Raw genomic sequence first — 20,997 nt, 5'->3', positions numbered from 1 at the left:
GAGCAGCTGCGGAGAGGAGCTGCCCTCTCTGTCGAGAGCTGAACGCTCATCAGGACACCCCGGCTGCGGAGAGGAGCTGCCCACTGAGGGTCTCCTCCGAGCTGTTCTAACACTCACTAAAGCTCCTCTTTGTCTTGCTCACCCCGCCACTTCTCTGCATACTTCTTTCTTCCTGGATGCAGGACAAGAACTTGGGACCCACCAAATGGCGAGGCTAAAAGAGCCGTAACACAAACACGGGAAACACCCCCCTTGCTCACCATATTGCAGGTGAAGAGGAGAGAAAAGCCGCAGCCCTCTGGGGGCCCGGACCTGGGAGGTCCCAAGCCAGGGCTGTGACTCCCTCTCTGGGGCCCTGTGGTTCCTGGTTCTCCAAGCTTCCAGCCACCACCACATTCTTTGGTGCCAGCCAAGGAAGCTGCTTGCAGTGGCACCTGTGCCAGCACCTGGAGCTGCTCACCCCATGACAGCAGCCGGCGTTTCTGACCATACAGTGGCTGGACCCCACGCTCACTCACACCCCTCACTGTTCCATGATTGATTCCAGTTTCCCTTGGAGGCATGGGATCCAGGCCTGTAGGGTGAGCCAAGCACAGCCTGCCAGGCCAAGTGGGCAGAACGAGCCCAGGGGCCTGAGCAAAACTTGGGCAATGGCACCACCAGCCACCGAGGTCTCCAGTCAGAAAAGCAACACCCCAAAGATCCCATAATACTAGCATACAGTCTGTCCTGGAGAATGTTCCATGTGCACATGAGACAAATACAGATTATGCTGTTTGGTGGAGTTTCTGCATATGTTTGCTAAGTCTAGCTGGTTTATAGTATTATTCAAGTCTTTAATTGCCTTGCTGATCTTATGTCTAGGTATTCTATCCATTATTGAAAGTGGCGGCTGGGTGTGGTTGCTCATACCTGTAATCCCAGCACTTCGGGAGGTTGAGGCAGGTGGATCACTTGAGGTCAGGAGTTCAAGACCACCCTGGCCAACATGGTGAAACCCTGTCTCTACCAAAAATACAAAAATTAACTAGGTGTGTTGGCACACGTGTATAGTCCCAGGTACTCAGGAGGCTGAGGCAGAAGAATTGTTTGAACCCAAGAGGCAGAGGTTGCAGTGAGGCAAGATGTGCCACTGCACTCCAGCCTGGGTGACAAAGCCAGACTCCATCTCAACAAAACAAAACAACAACAAACAGAGTGGGTGCTGGCTACACACAGCGGCTCCTGCCTGTAAGCCCAGTACTGTGAGAGGCCGAGGCAGGTGGACTGCTTGAGCCTAGGAGTTGGAGACCATTCTGGCAACATGGCAAAACCCATTTCTAGAAAAAACACACACACACAAATTAGCCAGGCATGGTGATATGCAACTGTAGTCTCAGCTACTTGGGAGACTGGAAGGATCACTTGAGCCTAGAAGGCAGAGGTTGCAGTGAGCCAAGATCACTCCAGCCTGGGCAACAGAGACTCTGTCTGGAAAAAAAAAAAAAGAAAAAGAAAGAAAAGAAAGGAAAAGAAGAGAAAATGGAGTGTTAAAGTCTCCAACTATTACTGCTGGACTAATGTTTCTCACTTCAATTCTGCTGGTTTTTGCTCATCTGTGTTGGAGCTCTGCTGTTATGTGCATGGATGTTTATAATTATTATATACTTTTTAATGCATTGAGCATTTTAACATTATATAATATTCTTTTTCATTTCTTATAACAATTTCTGTCTTAAAGTCTATTTTGTCTGATATAAGTATAGCCAGGCCAGCTCTCTTTCAGTTGCTGTTTACATAAAATATCTTTTCATACTTTTACTTTTAATCTATTTCGTTTTTTGACTGTAAAGTGAGTATCTTATATACAGACAGAATATAGTTAGATGCTGGTTTTTTTTTAAAAAATCCATTCTGTCAATCTCTGCCTTTTACTTGGAGAATTTAATTCATTTAGATTTAATATAATTATTTATGCAGAAGTATTTACTTCTGTTATTTTGCTATTTGTTTTCTAAATATCATAACCTTTTAACACTCAAAATGGATTTATTTAAAGGTTTCACAATAGCTAGGTCCAGGCATTTAGGCTTATGGGAAGTAAAATTAAAAGAGAATACTTTTTTCCCAAGGAGAATTTCTTTAAAACCAAGCATATTGCTCAATAGCAATACTATACTCGGTAAACAATAATTAGCAACAAAATAAGTTTCATATTCTGCCCAAACCAGGCCCAGATACTGTTTAATAACCAAGATACAAACTAATTTTGTTGTAACAAGCCTAGACCAATTCTATCAAACATGTCCTTGGTTAGATATCTGGTGTCATTTAACGTTTTGGAAGCTCATTTGGCAGCCAGTCAAGTCCCTCACACAAACCAGTTCCTTGTGTTGCACAGGTGGCTTGAACATGCCATGTTCTGTTACAAAGAAACTGAAGCCCTCGTTTATCTGTCATTTCACTGATGGCCACAGCATTTGGCAAATCCTGTTTGTTTGCAAAAAGCAGCAGCACTGTCGGGCATGGTGGCTCATGCCTGTAATCCCAGCACTTTAGTGGGTGGATCACCTGAGGCCAGGAGTTTGAGACCAGCCTGACCAACGTGGAGAAACCCCAACTCTACTAAAAATACAAAATTAGCCAGGTGTGGTGGCGCGCGCCTGTAGTCCCATCTACTCAGGAGGCTGAGGCAGGAGAATTGCTTGAACCCGGGAGGCAGAGGTTGTGGTGAGCCGAGATTGTGCCATTGCATTCCAGCCTGGGCACTAGAGCAAGACTCCATCTCAAAAAAAAGAAAAAAGAAAAAAGCAGCACTGTACCACTCAAGTAATCTACCAGAGGCCTGGCCTTGCCTTGCCTTGCCTTGCCTTGCTCTGCCCTGCCCTCCCTTCCCCTCCCCTCCCTCCCCTTCCTCTCCTCCCCTCTCTCCCTCCCCTCCCCTCCCTCCCCTTCCTCTCCTCCCCTCCTTCCCTCCCTTCCCTTCCCCTCTGCTCCCTTCCCCTCCCTCCCCTCCCCTCCCCTCCCTCCCCTCCCTCCCTCCCCTTCCTCTCCTCCCCTCCTTCCCTCCCTTCCCTTCCCCTCTGCTCCCTTCCCCTCCCTCCCCTCCCCTCCCCTCCCTCCCCTTCCTCTCCTCCCCTCCCTCCCTCCCTTCCCTTCCCCTCTGCTCCCTTCCCCTCCCTCCCCTCCCCTCCCTCCCCTTCCTCTCCTCCCCTCCCTCCCTCCCCTCCCCTCTGCTCCCTTCCCCTCCCTCTCTTTTTGGACAGAGTCTTGCTCTGTCGCCAGGCTGGAATGCAGTGGCACCATCTCGGCTCCCGGCAACCTCCACCTCCTGGGCTCAAGCAGTTCTCCTGCTTCAGCCTCCCCAGTACCTGGGCACGCCACCGCGCTCAGCTAATTTTTGTATTTTTAGTAGAGATGAGGTTTCACCATGTTGGCCAGACTGGTCTCAATCTCTTGACTTCATGATCCGCCCACCTTGGCCTCCCAAAGTGCTGGGATTACAGATGTGAGCCACCGCACCCAGCCACCAGAAGCATTTTCTGCAGCTCATCTGCTACTTCCTGAATTCTTTCAGGATCATTGCTATCTGCCACAGAACTAAGACCCTGAGTCTTCTTAAAGTGATGCTTCCAGAGAGTCTAATTCTGTCTTGACCACCAACATCCCACACTGTGAAACAAACGTTCTTATATTCTACTGGCCACGGCAACATTTTTTATGCCCGTTTATGCCCACGTTAAAACCAGTGGTAGGAATGGCGGTGACTATCTCCCCTAACCTCAGTTTATACAGAATGGTCATCTTGCCAGCAGCACCCAATCCAAACATCAAAATGTGCATCTATTTCTCGCCGAGGCGGGAGAAGAGGGAGGAGACGGTGAGGCCCACGGCGGCAGTGGTCCTGGCGATGAGCAGCAGCAGAAGGGGTTGGGGGCAGCCCCGCGCTTTCTCCTGACGCACTCCAGGCAAACTGAACGAGGGAAGAGAAAGAGCTGAGGAAGAGAGAGGGAGGCAGGAGCATCTCTTTGGACGCTGTGTCAGTGAAGCTCCGGGACAGGAATTCACAGGCGAAGCACTGCCAGGCGATGGCTAGACTCTAGGCTTTGGCTGTGCCATGTCACACAGTGGCCGCAGTGGCATTTTTTATGCCTGTTTCTCCACTGCCTCTTTTGTTTGAGACAGGGCCTCTGTCACCCAGGCAGGAGTGCAGTGGCATGATCACCGCTCACTGCAACCTCTGACTCCTGGGTTCAAGTGATTCCCCTGCCTCAGCCTCCTGAATAGCTGGGACTACAGGCATGAGCCACCATGCCTGGCTAATTTTGTATTTTTAATAGAGACAGGGTTTCTCCATGTTGGTTAGGCTGGTCTCGAACTCCTGACCTCGTGATCCACCTGCCTCAGCCTCCCAAAGTGCTGGGATTACAGGTGTGAGTCACTGTGCCAGGCTGTTTTTTGTTGTTTTTTTGTTGTTGTTTTCTGAGACAGAGTCTTGCTCTGTCTCCCAGGCTGGAGTGCAGTGGTGCAATGTCAGCTCACTGCAACCTCCCCCTCCCTGGTTCAAGCGATTTTCCTGCCTCAGCCTCCCGAGTAGCTAGGATTACAGGTGCACATCACCATGCCTGGCTAATTTTTGTATTTTTAGTAGAGATAGGGTTTTACCACGTTGGCCAGGCTAATCTCGAACTCTGGACCTTGTCACCCACCTGCCTCGGCCTACCAAAGTGCTGGGATTACAGGCGTGAGCCACTGTGCCGGCCAAGGTACTTATTTATTGTACCCATCTTACAGATGTGAAGACTGAGACTGAGTGGGGGTTACCTGTCTTTTTTTTTCAGATGGGGGGTCTCACTCTGCCACCCACACACTAGAGTGCAGTGGCACAAACAGTTCACTGCAGCCTCAACCTCCTTGGGCTCCAGTGATCCTCCTGCCTCAGCCTCCCATGTAGCTGGAACCACAGGCGTGTACCACCACACCCGGCTAAATTTTTGATTTTTTTTTGTAGAGATTGGCACTCACTTTGTTGCCCAGATTGGTCTTGAACTACTGGGCTCAAGCGATCCTCCACCTCAGCCTCCCAAAGTGTGTGACTGCGCCCAGCCCACCTGTCTTCTTGCCTTGCCTGCCCGCTTTTGACTGTCTTTCTGCAACCACATTGATGCAGCTGCAGCACAACTCTCTCTCCCTGGTCACCTGGACTCCCTCCCAGGTTATACCAGAGACCTTCCACTCTATGCTTTTAAGGACTATTATTTTTGTGCAAACAATTTTCTATGTTGGGGACAGGAAGAATAGGAAAGTGAGAAGGCTCATCTCCACGTTCCTTCCCTTCCGTGGGGCTCCCCACCCTTTTCTAAGAGAAGCTGAATGAACTTCCATCTGGGCATTTGCTTCCTCAAGTTAACACCTCACCTTCCCCTACCAAGCCACAGCCTTCTGGAACATATTTTGTAAATGAAATACGAGCCCACATTTGGGTTCACGGCTCAGGCTGGTAATTTAACCTCACTGTGCCTCCATTTTCACCTGTAAAGCAGGCATAATCATCCCTACCTCATAGAACTGTTCCGGTTTCAGTAAAATGGTGTACATAATGCTCTTGACACAGGGTCTGCACACAGCAGGCACTAAATTATTGTATCATTAAAAACCTCTGCTGCCCCACCCTCCAGAGTTCTATGTGGCCCAGCCTCTGCCTGGTGGAGGCAAAAATTCATTTTCTTGCCTTTCTGCCCGTGGACACTGCCGAAGAAGCATCGTCAAAGTCTCTCTTCTCCCTGCGATCATGTCTAAGTCAGAGTCTCCTAAAGAGCCGGAACAGCTGAGGAAGCTCTTCATTGGAGGGTTGAGCTTTGAAACAACCGATGAGAGCCTGAGGAGCCATTCTGAGCAGCAGGGAACGCTCACAGACTGTGTGGTAATGAGAGGTCCAAACACCAAGCGCTCCAGGGGCTTTGGGTTTGTCACGTATGCAACTGTGGAGGAGGTGGATGCAGCCATGAATGCAAGGCCACACAAAGTGGACGGAAGAGTTGTGGAACCCAAGAGAGCTGTCTCAAGAGCAGATTCTCAAAGACCGGGTACCCACTTAACCGTGAAAACAATATTCGTTGGTGGCATTAAAGAAGACACTGAAGAACATCACCTAAGAGATTATTTTGAACAGTATGGAAAACTGAAGTGATTGAAATCATGACTGACAGAGGCAGTGGCAAGAAAAGGGGCTTTGCCTTTGTAACCTTTGACGACCATGACTCTGTGGATAAGATTGTCATTCAGAAATACCATACTGTGAATGGCCACAACTGTGAAGTTAGGAAAGCTCTGTCAAAGCAAGAGATGGCTAGTGCTTCATCCAGCCAAAGAGGTCGAAGCGGTTCTGGAAACTTTGGTGGTGGTCGCGGAGGTGGTTTCGGTGAGAATGACAACTTTGATAGTGGAGGAAACTTCAGTGGTCATGGTGGCTTTGGTGGCAGCCGTGGTGGTGGTGGATATGGTGGCAGTGGGGATGGCTATAATGGATTTAGTAATGATGGAGGCAATTTTGGAGGTGGTGGAAGCTACAATGATTTTGGCATTTACAACAATCAGTCTTCAAATTTTGGACCCAGGAAGGGAGAAAACTGGAGGCAGAAGCTCTGGCCCCTGTGGTGGTGGCGGTCAATACTTTGCCAAACCACGAAACCAAGGTGGCTATGGCGGTTCCAGTAGCAGCAGTAGCTATGGCAGTGGCAGAAGATTTTAATTAGGAAACAAAGCTTAGCAGGAGAGGAGAGCCAGAGAAGTGACAGGGAAGCTACAGGTTACAACAGATTTGTGAACTCAGCCAAGCACAGTGGTGGCAGGGCCTAGCTGCTACAAAGAAGACATGATTTAGACAAATACTCACGTGTATGGGAAAAAATTCGAGGACTGTATTTGTGACTAATTGTATAACAGGTTATTTCAGTTTGTGTTCCGTGGAAAGTGTAAAGCACTCCAACAAAGGGTTTTAATGTAGATTTTTTTTTCTTTTTCTTTTTCTTTTTGCACCCATGCTGTTGATTGCTAAATGTAACAGTCTGATCGTGACGCTGAATAAATGTCTTTTTTTTTAATGTGCTGTGTAAAGTTAGTCTACTCTGCAGCCATCTTGGTAAATCTCCCCCAATAGTGTGAAGTCAGAATTCCTTCAGGGTGATGCCAGGTTCTACTTGGAGTTTATATACAACCTGCTTGGGTGGAGAAGCCATTGTCTTCAGAAACCTTGGTGTAGTTGAAGTAATAGTTACTGTTGTGACCTGAAGTTCATGATTAAGAAGGACTACCTAAGCAAGACAGAGACGGAGTCTTGCTCTGTCCCCCAGGCTGGAGTGCAGTGGCATAATCTCGGCTCACTGCAACCTCTGCCTCCCAGGTTCAAGCAATTCTCCTGCATCAGCCTTTCAAGTAGCTGGGACTACAGCTGCACACCATCATGCCCGGCTTATTTTTGTATTTTTAGTAGAGATGGGGTTTCACCATGTTGGCCAGGCTGATCTCGAACTCCTGACCTTGTGATCTGCCCACCTCGGCCTCCCAAAGTGCTGGAATTACAGGTGTGAGCCACCGTGCCCAGCCGAGAAATTTATTTTCTTACAAAGTTGTGCTGAGAGCCGATCAATCGTGGGGAAAGACACATGATAATGAAACTTTCAAGAATCCAATGTATAATTTTTTTCCCCTCCACCTCTTAGATTCAAGCCATTCTCCTGCCTTGGCCTCCCCGGTAGCTGGGATCACAGGCATGTGCCACCATGCCCAGCTAATTTTTGTATTTTTAGTAGAAACAGGGTTTCACCATGTTGGCCAGGCTGGTCTTGAACTCCTGACCTCATGATCCGCCCATCTCAGCCTCCCAAAGTACTGGGATTAGAGGCATGAGACACCGTGCCCAGCCCTGATGTATAAATTTTAGTGGCATAATGTAACTGCTCTGTTTCTTAAGGCAGGATCCCCAACTCCTGGGACTGTTACTGGTCCATGGCCTGTTAGGAACCGGGCCGCAGAGCAGGAGGTGAGCAGTTGTGAGCATGACCACCTGAGCTCCGCCTCCTGTCAGATCAGCAGTGGCATTAGATTCTCATAAGAGTGCAAACCCTACTGTGAACTGCGCATGCCAGGGATCTAGGGTGCACACTCCTTATATGAATCTAATGCCTGATAATCTGAGGCGGAACCGTTTCATCCCCAAACCATTATCTGCCCCCACTCATCCATGGAAACATTGTCTTCCATGAAATGGGTCCCTGGTACCAAAACTGCTGTGGACTGCTGCCTTAAGGGGCATTGTGGGTGGAGGAGGAGGAGGCAGCTGAGGAGCCTGGCTGGAGCCTGGTTTTGGAGACTCCTTTAGATGTGAGCAGGTGGCTGATTCCCTGGTAGAGCTTGGGCTACACTGAGTTTTTCAAATGGAGGCTGGAGGGCAGGACAGAGGGCAGAAGAGAACATTTATTCATTCAGCAGCTATGTATTGAGCACCCGCTGCCAGGTAGTGTTCAGGGATCTTCAGGGATACATCGTGGACACCGTGCCCTGCTCTCAAGGAGCTGTGAGACAGTCCACAAGGAGACTCAGGAAGTACAATGTCAGGTAGACACAGGTGAGTGATGGCCGAGGAGGCAAAGGCAGCGGGGCCTGCTCCTGATCACAGCCCCAGACTTTGACACACCCCCCTCCCTTCCCGGAGCTGCGGGATCAGGTTCTATTTTTATCCTCCTGTGACGGGGAGGAAACCTGGGTTGGGGAGATTAAGTGGCTTCATTTGGGAAATTCAGCAGTACCAGAGTTGAAACTCTAAGAGCCTGAGGCCTTGAAAGGGAGAGGATGATGGGCTGTTGGGGGCTGGAGGGGACAACAGAGCCACCCCAAATCCCTTCTCAATGGCAGCCCTGCTGGCTCTCAGCTGTTTGCCACTGTGGCCCTAAACTAGTCCTCAGAGATAGTAGCACAGGGACCGAGATGCTCAAATGAGTTTCTGTCCTGTTCCCCTTACAGATTCTGCTTCCCAGAGACTTCTCCAGCCTCAGGAAAGGTGGCTCCATGGAGCCATCCGGGCCACTCATGAGTGGGTGAGCAGTAGGAAAGGAAAGAAGAAGGGGACCTTGGTGCTCCCATCACAGCCAGTGCCCAGGGAGGGCCCGGGTTCCTGCCGTACTCCTAGGGGTTGCCTTAGGACAGTGGGAAGCCCAGCAGGGTTGTGAGCATTTGGTCAACAGCTTCAGACATGCTGGCTGGTCAGGGCAGCCTGCTGTGTGCATGCATCAGGGAGTGCAGTGGGGTCTGTGTAAGCCTTGAAGTGGCCATCCCAGTGGCCAGAGTGCTCAAGATACCCAAGGAGATGAGATGGAGACAGCAGGAATGGGTTGTAGCCTCCAAGGTGGCTAACACAGAAGCCTGGAGATTGAGGAAGTGCACCAGGGCTTCATGGACACAACCAGGATGGAGGTTCTAAGGGACCTGCCTGCAGATCCTCACCTCCCATACTCCCCCTCCAGACCTTCCTGTGCCTGAGGACTGTGCTTGGTCCACTCTGCCAACTAGACAGGCAAGGCCTTCCCCTGCTGGAACCTTGTCATAGAGTCTTGCCCTGGGGCGTAAAAAGGTCCTGGGCTCCCAGCAGAAACAGCTGGGCAGGTTTGGGAAAGGTGTTGGCTTCTCCTGCAAACTCTTCCTAAGACTCTGGGGCTTTGAAGTCTCTGCTCGCCTGCAAATTGGCTCTGTGACCTTGGGCAGGACCCTTGGCCTCACTGAGCATGTTTCTTTACCTGTCAGCCTGGAGCAGAACATCTGCCTTCTGGGTGTGTGCGGGGATGAACTGTCTCCATGCTGGAACTCACTTCATGAATATTGCATAGACGTGCACATTCCAGGCAGTGGCGCTGCTGCTCAACCTGGAATACACCTGGAGGCCCCAGGGGCTGGGGGTGGGTGCAGTACACAGGGAAACCTGATCTTGCTGTTGGCAGGTTCAGTGGGCACCAAGGAAACCTTTTTTTGTTTTTGACGTTTTTATCGGGGTCTAGCACCTTAAGTTACGGCTGGATTAAAACTGATTTATGTGGCCTGGCATGGTGGCTCACACTTGTAATCCCAGCACTTTGGGGAGGCTGAAGTGGGCGGATCATCGAGGCCAGAAGTTCAAGACCAGCCTGGCCAATGTGGTAAAACCCCGTCTCTACCAAAACACACACACACACACACACACACACACACACACACACACACACACACTAGCTGGGCCTGGCTGGGGGGCGCCTGTAATCCCAGCTACTCAGAAGGTTGAGGCAGGAGAATCGCTTGAACCCTGGAGGCAGAGGTTGCAGTGAGCCAAGATCCAGAGGCTGAGGCTGTAGAATCATTTGAACCTGGAAGGCGGAGGTTGCAGTGAACCGAGATCGCGCCACTGCACTCCATCCTGGGTGACAAGAGCGAAACTCCGTCTCAAAAAAAAAAAAAATTGATTTATGTATAAACCCGAGTCGTCATCACCCAAAACAAGATGCAAAACGTGTCCCCAAGCTGAACCTTTCATGTTACAGAAAAAGGGCCAAGGGGTCCTTGTTCCCACCTTGGTGGCAGTCTCCCGGAATCTCAGGCTGGGAACCTGATTTCTGGTTCCTGCCCCTCACTGGGAAGATGAGGAAACTAGGGCTTGGGCCGAGAAGGTCCCCAGGCCGAGCTGAGAACACCCCTAGATCTTCGCCAGCTCTGGGGACTTGGAGTCCTCTCCAGCGACAGCGAACTTGGGCGCCCGCGCCCCAGCACGTCAGGGGTGGGGGAGACGGGGACACGGAGGGCGCGGCCGACCGCGGCTCCTCCCCGGGCGGGGCCGACCTGCCCGCGCGAGCCGACGCCCCGCCCCCCGCCCCCGCGCGCGCGCGCTCCCGCCAAGCTAATTAGGCGCGCGGTTTGTTTACAAACACGGGCTCCCGGCAGGTGCGCGCCGCCCCGCCAGTGCGCGGCCGGGGTTCAAGGGCGGCTCCTGCGGGCCCCGGGGTGCCCGAGCGGGGGCCGCCGTGCTGGCTGCGCTCCCGCGTCTTTCACGCCGCCCTGGGGCACCAGAAAATCCGCCTCCAGGCGCCGTCCCCGGCGCGGGGTGGGGAGGGCCGCGCGGGCTCGGGCCGGGAGCGGCCGCCTGGGGTCCCAGCGTCGCTGTTCTGCCCGGCGGGCGCCGAGCCCCGCCCCCGCGCGCCCCCCGGGCTGGGCCCGCTCGCGGCCGGGTCGGCGGGGCGGGCGGGGGCGCGCGGGGCGGGGCGCGGCGCCGGCGGGGCCGGGACATGTAGTCCGCGCGCCGCGGCCTCCCCTGGGCGGCCCCGGCGCGGGCCCGGCCGCGGACTACGACTCCCGCCAGGCGCCGCGGCGCAGCGCATGAGCCCTACTCGGCTCTGGCGCGTCTATTATGCTGCCGGGGCCGGCGAGCCAAAGAGGAGCCGGCCGCGCGGGCCGGGAGGGGACGGCCGCCGGAGCCGCGAGGCCAAGTACGCCTTTCTCTTGCTTCCTTGCGCGCGCGGGGCGGCGGGCGGCGCGGGCGGCAGCGGGCCGGGCCGGGCCGGGGAGCGCGGCCCCGAGCGCCCCGCGCAGGCCGCCGGCGCGTCCGGGGGAACCGGGCGCCCGGGGCAGCCGCCGCCGCCGCCTTTGTGCGCGGCCACGATGCAACAAAGCGCGGCGGCCGCCCGGGGTCGCGGCGGCGGCGCGGGCTCCGCTCTCCTCCGCCCGCTCCCGCCCGGCCGCCTCCGTCCCGGGCTCGGGGGCGTCGCTGCGGCCGGGGCGCGTAGCCCGGAGTTGGCGCGCTTCGCGCCAGCCCGGCCTCCGCGCGCCTCCCTCACGGAAGGGATTTTTTTCCCCCTTTCCTCCGCCCGCCATCTTTCGAAGGGGGGAACCCAGGGAGGACGCGGAGGGGGAAGGTGCGCACGGCGGCTCCGGGCCGCGGTCGTTCGCTCCGCGGCGCCACTTTCCCCTCGCCCGCCCCGTCGGCCTCGCTCTCGGGCCGTTGCTGAGGCCCGCGCCTGGGGACCGTCGCCGCGCGCCGCGGCCGGGGCGGGGGTCAAGGCTGGGCTCGGGCCTGGGCTCTGCGCGGCCTCCTTCCAGAGTTACGGGCCCAGAGCTGACTTTGAGCCCCTCTGAGTTGCCGGATTTTTGCAGCCATGCTAGGGGGAGACCCGTTCCCGTTTTGAAATCAGTCTGAAAATGGCTTAATCCGGCCGAGGGCGAGTTGGAGCGGGAGGGACGGGGGTGCTTCCCTCCTTCCCACTGTTGGGGGGCGCCGGAGTGACAACGTGATACAAGCCCATCCGGGGAGAAATGCGCACCCCGAACTGTGTACACCACATGGCCCTGGTGGGCTCCCTGTGAATAAAGCTGGGGCGTGCGGGAAGTCTCATTCCACCGGTTGCTTGAAGGGGGCAGGGCCGGGATGGGGGTTTCGCGCGGACTCCTTTCCCTCAAGGGCGGGCGTCCCAGAGCTCGGCCCGCCGAGACCCACCGCGGGCAGGGACCCGGAGTCCATCGCGTGAGTTCCTCCGTTGGACCCAATCCTCGAGTGGTTGCGATCCTTCATTTTGGTTGAAAGCTTTCTGCTCAGAAATACATAGCTGGGGTTTCTCCCCCTTACCTTAAACTTGGTCATTGTCTGCAAAAGTTAACCGGGAGGGGAGGCGTCGTGCAGTGGTGGGCCGAGTGACGGGCTGGAACTGCAGGAGGAAGCTCCGTGTGTCCCATCCTCGCCCGCCCTCCACCGTGAGCAGGAGCAGAAGAGCAGAGAGTTTTCTTTTTACCCTGCTGTTGTGTAGGCTTTTCCCTTACTCTTTCCTTTAAAATGAAGACTTTCTGTTTTTTTCCCTGGGTCCATGAAGTGGCCCTGGGGAGATCCTGAAATCTATGCAAAGTTGTGTGGCATTTTTCTGGGGAGAGTGGTTTGTTAGTGGCTTCCAGTGGAGTCTAAGGAAGATCTGAAGATCTGCGAGGGGCTGGCCTCGGGGCTTAGGGACCTCTCCTCCTGGTCCTTCCCAGGCAGCCCTGAGGCAGCCTGTCATTTGCAAATAAAGATCTGTGTTTGCCATTTTCTCTGTTGAGGCCTTGATGTGTGCTGGAGGGTACTGATGGGGAAAGATAAGGCACACACTGACTGGACGGTCTGCAGGCGAGCGAGGAGCATTTCTTTCTGACCCTCGGAGGCCCAGTGCCTCAGCAGGACACAGGGTGCCTGGGAAGACTGTCCGTGGGAAGACTGTCAGAGCAGCTCCAGCCTGAGCCCTGCCGCTGGGATATCCGGGGAGGAGGGATTTCAACAGCTTTCTCCCGGTAGGCAGTCAGCTCCGTTTTTATTTTCGTTTTGTTTTTAGAAAGTTATCACTTTCCTTTGACAACAGCTCGTGCCTGTTCGGAAGTGAGCTTTGAATGAAGGATGGGACTTGCAAACACGGTTCCCTGCCCTACACTCAGAGTGTAGTCATACCCAGAAAGTGAAAGTGGGGGTGTGAAAAGTGCAGCATCTGGGCCTGCTGCTGCAGCCAGCCGTCACCCTTTCCTCTGCTCTCTTCCTCCAGGCTCTGGAGGTGCCAGCCGTGGGAGCCTTGTGCACCAGGCAGGTGGTGATGGCCTTGTCCGCTTCTTGGTGCCACCAGGAAGTGCCACCACTTTCCCTGAGGCCTGGTGGCTGAGAGTTTCCCAAGTGGGGTGATTAGCACAAAACTAACAGCTGTGCTGTATCTGTCCAGCCGCTGGTAGGCCCAGTTCTCGACAGGAAGAGCCATGTTTTGCTGTGGATGCACAGGGTGCTGGGGGGGCCGGGAGCCAGGGCCTACCCCACCCTCAGCGTTGCTGCTTGGGAGGTGGTGGTGGGGGGCATGCCTGCAGTCCTGCTGGTTTTCAAAGCAGTGAAAGCAGTTGGTCAGAGGAGCTGCTGCTGCTTACTTCCTTGACCGGTCATCAAGGTGTGACTGACCTGTCGGGATTTCGTGTCTTAGGCAGGTTCCTTTTTTATTTTTAATTTTTTTTTGAGACGGAGTCTCGCACTGTCGCCCGGGCTGGAGGGCAGTGGCAATCTGAGTTCAATGCCACCTCTGCCTCTTGGCTTCAAGATTCTCCTGCCTCAGCCTCCCAAGTAGCTGGGATTACAGGCACCTGCCACCACACCTAGCTAATTTTTTGTATTTTGTATTTTTTGTATTTTTAGTATTTATGGGGTTTCACTATGTTGCCCAGGCTGGTCTCGAACTCCTATCCTCATGATCTCTCAAAGTGCTGGGTTTATAGGCGTGAGCCACCATGCCTGGCTGGCAGGTCCCTTACATCACAAAGCCAATATCTTGTTGAAGCTAAAAGGTAACTGCATGAATCATGGCAGAATGCAGTGCTGCTTGCCATAAGAAGGTTTTGGGTCTGCCTGGGGCCTTCCCGACCCCTGTGGCTCTGCCCCCTTGTTGGAGCAGAAGAGATGTACAGGTGGCAAAGCATGATGGGGCGCCAGGTGCGTTTGGGTCGGGGTTTGCCAAGAATGACCTTGCCCCTGTGTTTTTGTTGGTCACTGCCATCTTGTAGAGGTGCCCAGCTGGTGGCGGAGCATGAGGCTTTCTCTGCCTGTCCTCCCTTCTGTGAAAGCAAGGGCCCCTGTGCCTGGGCATTCCTGCTCTGGTTCCTGGACTCCTGCCATCTGGGATGCTTGAGGGCTCTTTTATTTATTTATTTTTAATTAATTATTATTATCTTTGTATTTTTAGTAGAGATGTGGTTTCGCCATTTTGGCAAGACTGACTTGAACTCATGGCCTTGAGTGATCTGCCCTCCTTGGCCTCTCAAAGTGCTGGGATTACAAGCATGAGCCACCATGCTCGGCCGAGATGCTTGAGAGCTCTTTTATTTTATTTTATTTTAATTAATTTATTTATTTATTGTGAGACAGAGTCTCGCTCTGTTGCCCAGGAGTCTAGTGGTGTGATCTCCACTCACTGCAACCTCCGCATCCTGGGTTGAAGCAATTCTCCCTGTCTTAGCCTTCCAAGTAGCTGGGATTACAGATGCTCGCCATTGTGCCCATATAATTTTTTTTTGTATTTTTTTGTAGAGACGGGGTTTCACCATGTTGGCTACGCTGGTCTTGAACTTCTGACCTCAGGTGATCCACCCGTCTCGGCCTCCCTGGGATGACAGGTGAGGTCACCTGCCCGAGAGCACTTTTAAAGAGAAAGTGCCACATTTTGGGCCATTCCCCTGTTAATGGTTTAAATTGTAAGTCTTCTGGCCACTCCTGATTGAGTTTGCAGTGGAGACAGGTGTGGCCGGAGGCTCTGGCGCTGTTGCGTCCGTGGTATCGTGGGCTGTCTGCGTCTTGCACCAGCCTGTGGCTGTTCGTGAGAGTCAGTTCTCAGGCTGCCTCCTCGATGGATCTTTGGAGCCTTGTGTTGGAAAGACGGGGCTTGAATTGTGCCCCCACCTCCCTCCTTGCCACAGGCCCCCAAGGTACTGAGTTTGTCAGAAGTTAATGAGATGTTTGGGAGAGACTTCTCCAGCCACTAGGAGATGTGTCCCGCTGGGGGTGCAGTGATGTTAGGGGTCCCCAACTGGGTCTTTCTGAGTGTGGCTTGATAACCAGCCTTAGCATTTCCCAAAGTGCCCGGTGGGCTCAGGTGTGATCTGCAGAGACGGCTGCTGGCCATGTCTGGAGTCCAGGGCAGAGGGAGCGCCCTCAGTGCACGTTTGAGGACCTGGGGCTTGGAGTCTGTACCTGGGAGCTGTGGGGCTTGGGGGTGGGATGTCGTTAGCCTCCTGGTGAGGCAGGGATGCATCTGTGCCAGTGCTTGGCTTGTGCAGGAGTGCCGAGTGTTGTAGCTCTAACCTGTCATGTGGCAGAAGGAAAAAGAATCTAAGTGGCTGAGGAGATGCCCTCCCTGTGCCATGCATCCCTGGAGCCCTGGCCTCACAGTCCCACAGGGGGCAAAATGTGCAAAGGGGCAACTGTGTGAGTCTTTGGGTCCAGGGTGCCACCCGCCCCCATCTGCCCATACCCCAGGATGGACCCCTGGGCACACTGACTGGGCCCTTGCTGATGCCAGGGGCTGGGTAAGGAGGTAGGGGTCAAGCACAGTGGCCCTGTGGGCTGTGGACTCACAGGCAGATGTGCTGCGTGCCCTCTCTGTGTTCTTAGCTCTGCCTCCTGTCTGGCCCAGCAACAGGTCTGGGGGCATCCTGCAGTCCTGGGCAATCGTGGTTGGGTGGTGGGCAGAGAACATAGATGAGATAACCACATGATCCCACGGGGACGGGTCTGAGAGGTGCGGCTGTGCTGGCCCCTTGTCCTGGCTCGCTGTGACTGGGTGGGACAGCGGTGAGGCCAGACCTGACTCCTGCGGCCTGGGTGTTTTGTGAGTTTGCTTCTCTTCAGGCTGGCTGAGAGAAGATGGAGCAGACAGATGGATGCTGGATGGGTCTGCTGCAACTTTGTTTTAGGAAGTGTGGGAATTGGTGGAGCACCAGGGCCTGGCCCTGAGGCCACGTCCCTCTGAGCACGGTGTCCCCTTCCTTCTCCAGGGCCAGATACTGCCCTCACTCTACTGCCTCTCTGAGGAGAGCCCTCTGCCTGAATCGTGGCTCTCCTGTCCTTCCCTGGTCTGTGGGAGACCCTGATTACGAGTCAGGTGGCCTGGGCTTGGAAGGGCCCCATGGGCGTTTGTGGGGCCAGGTTCCTCATTTCCAGCATGCACGGATGGTCGGGCCTCCTCACGCCTCTCTTGAGGGTCCCATGCAGGTAGAGCGTCCTCTGAGTCCTCTCTATTCGAGGAGTGGGTAGAGAGGTGGGTGGGGACGGAGCTTGAAGAGGTTACAGTGTGTGGCCAGAAGGCTGTGGGGTGTCATGGCAGGAAAGGAAACCTCCAGAGAGGCTGCTCTGCCAGGGCCATGGGGCCAGAAGAAGCACAGGGCCTAGTTCAGAAAGCAGGAGGCGCACGAGGTCTTAGGTCTGGAAGGCACTGGCGGGCAGAGTGGGGAGAACTATGGGGTGTGGGGGACAGTCGTGGGAAAGGCGGTGCTGACAGCTGCACCCACTCAGCGCATCTAGGGCCAGACCCCAGGACAGCCTCTCCAGTCCGCTGGAGTGCCTGGGAACAGGGCTGGGCCGCCCCACCAGACCAGGCGGCGAGGCAGCTGCTGGAGAGCAGGTGCGCTGTGCATGGGGGCTCAGGGCACTGGGCAGAGCCCCCTGGAGAGTAGGCGCCATGGCTGACCATGCCTGTTCGGGTGGGGCACTGACCCACGATGCCCAACCACCCTCCCCAGGGCTCCTTGAGGACTACAGGGGGCCCCCAACCCCCGGCTTCTCCCCTGGCTCCATAGAAGGAGGCAGTTGGCTCTGTCTGTCACTGAAGACGGCCCTGACTGGACAGACCCAGTTTCCCAAGTCTTGGAGGGTGGCCCCAGGTGGCCGCTGGTCACCGTGTGGGCCTGGGAACAGGTGCTAGGTTGGCCAGGTTAGACGGGGCTGTGCGGGCGGCAGGCTGGGGTCCCTTCTCACGGGCTCAGCTCCCTCCAGCCACAGCCTATCACAACACCAACCCCAGCATCATCCTGAGAATTCTGGGGCCATGGGGTGTCGGCGGTGAGTCTGGCATGGATGTCCAGCTGTGTTCAAGCTGGCTCTGGCCTTTTCTTCCTGGGCGATCTTGTACCCCCTCACCTGAGTGCCCCCTTTCACCTGTGGAAGATGGAGCTCATCTGATCCCCGCTGATGCAGGACAGAGCTCCAGGAGACAGACTGGAGTGCAGCAGTGGGGCCACCCAGCCAGGGACATGGGGACCCTCGGGGTACAGAGGCCCAGGGCTATGGAAATCCCAAGGCTGGAGAGCCCTGGGGAATGGGGAGCCCCTGGGAAAGGCCTTCCTTGCTTCTTCCAGCACCCCACCCCTAGTTCCGGTGCTCCTGGCTCCCACCCTTTAGCTGGCAGGTCTGGCTGAGTCCCTGCAGAGCTGTGTAGACCTGCGCCTCCCTGCCACCGCTCCTCCCAACCCATGCTCTAGCTGGAGTGGCCTTGGCAAGCCGTCCTCCCAACCCTGCCTGTTTGGTGAAAGCTAGGACTCCCCTTCCCTGGACCCCAAATAAGAGCTCCGTGCTCTGGGGCCAGGCCAGGCTAGAGATGGCCCATGGTCCAGTCACTGCCCCTTGGCTAGTCTGCCTGCCCCAGGGTGTGGTGTGTGGGGCAGCACCCCTCCGCCCTCCCTCTGTGGAGCACTCGAAGGCTGGGCTGCTGTGCTGGCCAGGCGGCGTGCCTGCTCCTGCCCCTCCAGGTCCCTGCTCCCCAGGAGGGCCGTGGAGTGGCAGGAGGGGTCAGGGAGGCTGCTGCCAGCTTTTCTGGGTGTTTCCTTTGGTGGCAACTGGACAGGTCCCCATTCCCTCACTGTTTGTCCACAGCCCTGAAACGGCTCTGGACTCAGCGTCTTTTCTGGTGAATTCTGAGCTGGGCCAGCCTGAAGGGGGCTGAATTTCTGCTTTTTATTCAGGTCCTCCTGCTCCCTATGGAGAGGAAGGCAGAGTCCAGGGACCTTGGGAAGGGTTGGGGGGACCACCCACAGCTTCTAGGCCAGAGGTGGGAAGGGCCTGCCCAGGGCCACATGGCAAGGGTGAAGATAGGTAGGATTCGGGCCACCTCGCCAACGTCTCTTCCATGTCCAGCACAGAGCCCCTCCTGGATAGGGCATGAGGGGGACCCAGGGAGGGGCTAGTCAGTGTTGGGGGAGCCTGGCTGCTGCCCTCCCCACTGGCTGCCTTGGAAATCTCTGTGGCATTCCAGATCTTTTTTTTTTTTTTTTTTAGTGACACGGTCTCCCCATGACATCCAGGCTGGAGTGCAGCAGTGCGAAGGCCTGGCTCATTTTTTTAAATTTTCATAGAATCAGGGTCTTACTATGTTGCCCAGGCTGGTCTTGAACTCCTGGCTTCAGGGGATCCTCCTGCCACTCCCAAGGTGCTGGGGTCACAGGCCTGAGCCACTGCGAGTGGCCTGGATCCTTCTTGAGGATCTCATCAGACCCACTCATCACTGGGTTTTTGCTTGGTGTTCGAGGACTTTTGTGGTTTGCCTGAGTTTCCTCTCTGGGCAGTTTCGGATCCTCTAATGTCTGAGGTAGGCTGCCTGCTCACTCCGACTTTCACCCGGCTGGCAAGGGTGGCCTCTGCCTCTGTCTCTGCTAGGCCAGCAGGCAGTGCCTGTGGGGGCCACAGCATGGGCTTTGTGAGCAGCCGAGAGGGAGATGCGGGGAGGTGGGCCCCAGGGAGAGTCTCAGCCTCTGCCTCCTCCTCTGGGAGACAGAACTCCATCCCTGTCCTGCAGTGCCCAGGGGAGAGCAGCAGTGATACATCTGGCTCCCTGGACCTGTCCCCAAAGGACCCACGGCTTCCCTGCCATGGTCCCAGGGGTGGAGTGCGCTTGCTGAGGGTGAGGCTGCTGCTGCGACAGGAAGCTGGTGGCCGGCTGTCTTCCCGATGGGGCCTTGCCCACACAGCAGAGCCCCCCTGGAGCAAAGCAGCTGTCAGCAGGCTGTGTGGCAGCCCCTTCACTACAGGAGGGCTGAGTGGTGAAATTAGTTCTTCCTGCACCGAACGTGCTCCTGAGCCCTTTAGGTTCACATTCTAGCAGACTGGCTTCCAGCCCCGCCAGTGTCCAGTGTCCCTGTGAGCCCTGGAGTGGGGCCCTCTGCTCCCCGAGGAAAGGAGCAAGGCTTTACCCCCGGGAGACCACACCCCGTTCCGCTGCACATTCCTGCAGGGCAGGTGCAGGGTGAAGGAGGGGTTGCAGTGCGAAGGTTCTGTGTGTCTCATGTCTAGACTTGAGGGCGCTGGGGTCTCTGGCACTGCCGCTTTCCTCCAGCCCGAGTCACTCCACCTGAGTCCATCTGCCCCAGCTCCTCACAGGAGTCCCCTTGGCTTCTTCCCCACCCCATGAAGGTGGAGAGTGGGTACAAGGCAGAACTCTGGACCCATAGTTGCTGTGAGGACACAGGCTGCAGAATGTGTGATGAGGAGTGCAGTTTTGGGGCCTGGGGAGAAGGGAGGTGTGCCCTCTTCCCTCTGCCGCTTTCCTGTGCCGCAGGTGGGGGCCGCTCTGGGTTGGTCCATTTCTTCCGGGCCCTGCTCATTTTCACTCTCCACATTATCATGAAGCAAACTCCAGACACATTTCATTCATAGAACTTTCAGTCCAAATATCAGAAAGGTGAGGATTTTTGAAAGGTTGTAACTGCATTGCCACCCCACTCCCAATATTAACTCTGGTTCCAGAAAATCAGTGTTGAATCAGTGCCCTCTGCTCCTCCAGCAGGCGTGCCAGCGAACCGGCCCAAGGCATGGCCTCCAGTGCCCAGCTTTGCTTCAAATCCAGTGCCACTGCATACACCAGCCATGGGGCCCAGGCCACCCCTTCCTGCACTATAAAATGGAGCCCTTGCTGGCCACCTGCCCACCCTCCCTCCTGGTGACACAGTGGGCTAAGCGAGGGGGTTCCGGGTATTTTCTTTTGCTGTGAAATCTGGACCCTTTACAGCTAATACAAAGCTGTCCATAGTTTGAGCCTTTGTGTATCTGCAGAAAGCCGGGTTTGATTAGGGATGTCATCTCAGACCCTGCGGTAGGAGTGTGTGTAGGAGAGACATCCCCACCCCACAGGAAAGGCTGCACTGGCTGGTTTGGTTTTTGAAATCCAGAAAGTTGACTGTCATGACAGGAGTGAGGCAGGTGATGTGGAGTGGTCAGACTCTGGCCCTGGGGGACAGGGATATGACAGTGAGGGGCTGGTCCTTGGCGGCCAGACTCTAACCTTCTGTTTACTTTCTTTCTGGGAGCTGGGAGAAGTGAGGGCCATGTTTGTTTAGGGCAGACGTGTTTCTGAATGTCCAACACTGCCAGCCACACTCCCAGTGTTACCTCAGTTCCTCCACGTGGCACCCTGGAGCAAGGTCCTCTTCCCTCTGCCGAGGCCCCAGGCGACTTGGGATCTAGGGCCCCTCCTT

The 20,997-nt window shown here is 55.3% G+C and overlaps 1 protein-coding gene and 2 pseudogenes across 4 annotated transcripts in view; 2 read left to right on the top strand and 1 right to left on the bottom strand.

The window, feature by feature from the left end:
- Positions 1-2,310: 2,310 nt before the first annotated feature.
- Positions 2,311-3,864, bottom strand: LOC105712202 (ADP-ribosylation factor 4-like; annotated as a pseudogene).
- Positions 3,865-5,752: 1,888 nt separating this feature from the next.
- LOC105712197 (heterogeneous nuclear ribonucleoprotein A1-like) lies at positions 5,753-6,867 on the top strand (annotated as a pseudogene).
- A 4,601-nt stretch (positions 6,868-11,468) lies between these two features.
- The window catches only part of BRD3 (bromodomain containing 3), a 37,038-nt gene continuing 27,509 nt past the window's right edge, over positions 11,469-20,997 (top strand). For 2 of the 4 annotated variants that reach the window (XM_064371737.1, XM_064371736.1), the window contains exon 1: positions 15,061-15,153. The gene's annotated coding sequence lies outside the window, so the exon portion shown is untranslated. Of the gene's footprint in view, positions 11,484-15,057; positions 15,154-20,997 lie in introns of those variants that run through there. The other 2 variants (XM_021671418.2, XM_064371738.1) reach the window with 2 other exon arrangements.

Source organism: Aotus nancymaae, unplaced genomic scaffold (genome assembly GCF_030222135.1).
Source record: "Aotus nancymaae isolate 86718 unplaced genomic scaffold, 86718_ANA_hifiasm-v0.15.2.pri h1tg000158l, whole genome shotgun sequence".
NCBI classification, from domain to species: domain Eukaryota; kingdom Metazoa; phylum Chordata; class Mammalia; order Primates; family Aotidae; genus Aotus; species Aotus nancymaae.
This window is presented reverse-complemented; position numbering and strand designations above follow the sequence as displayed.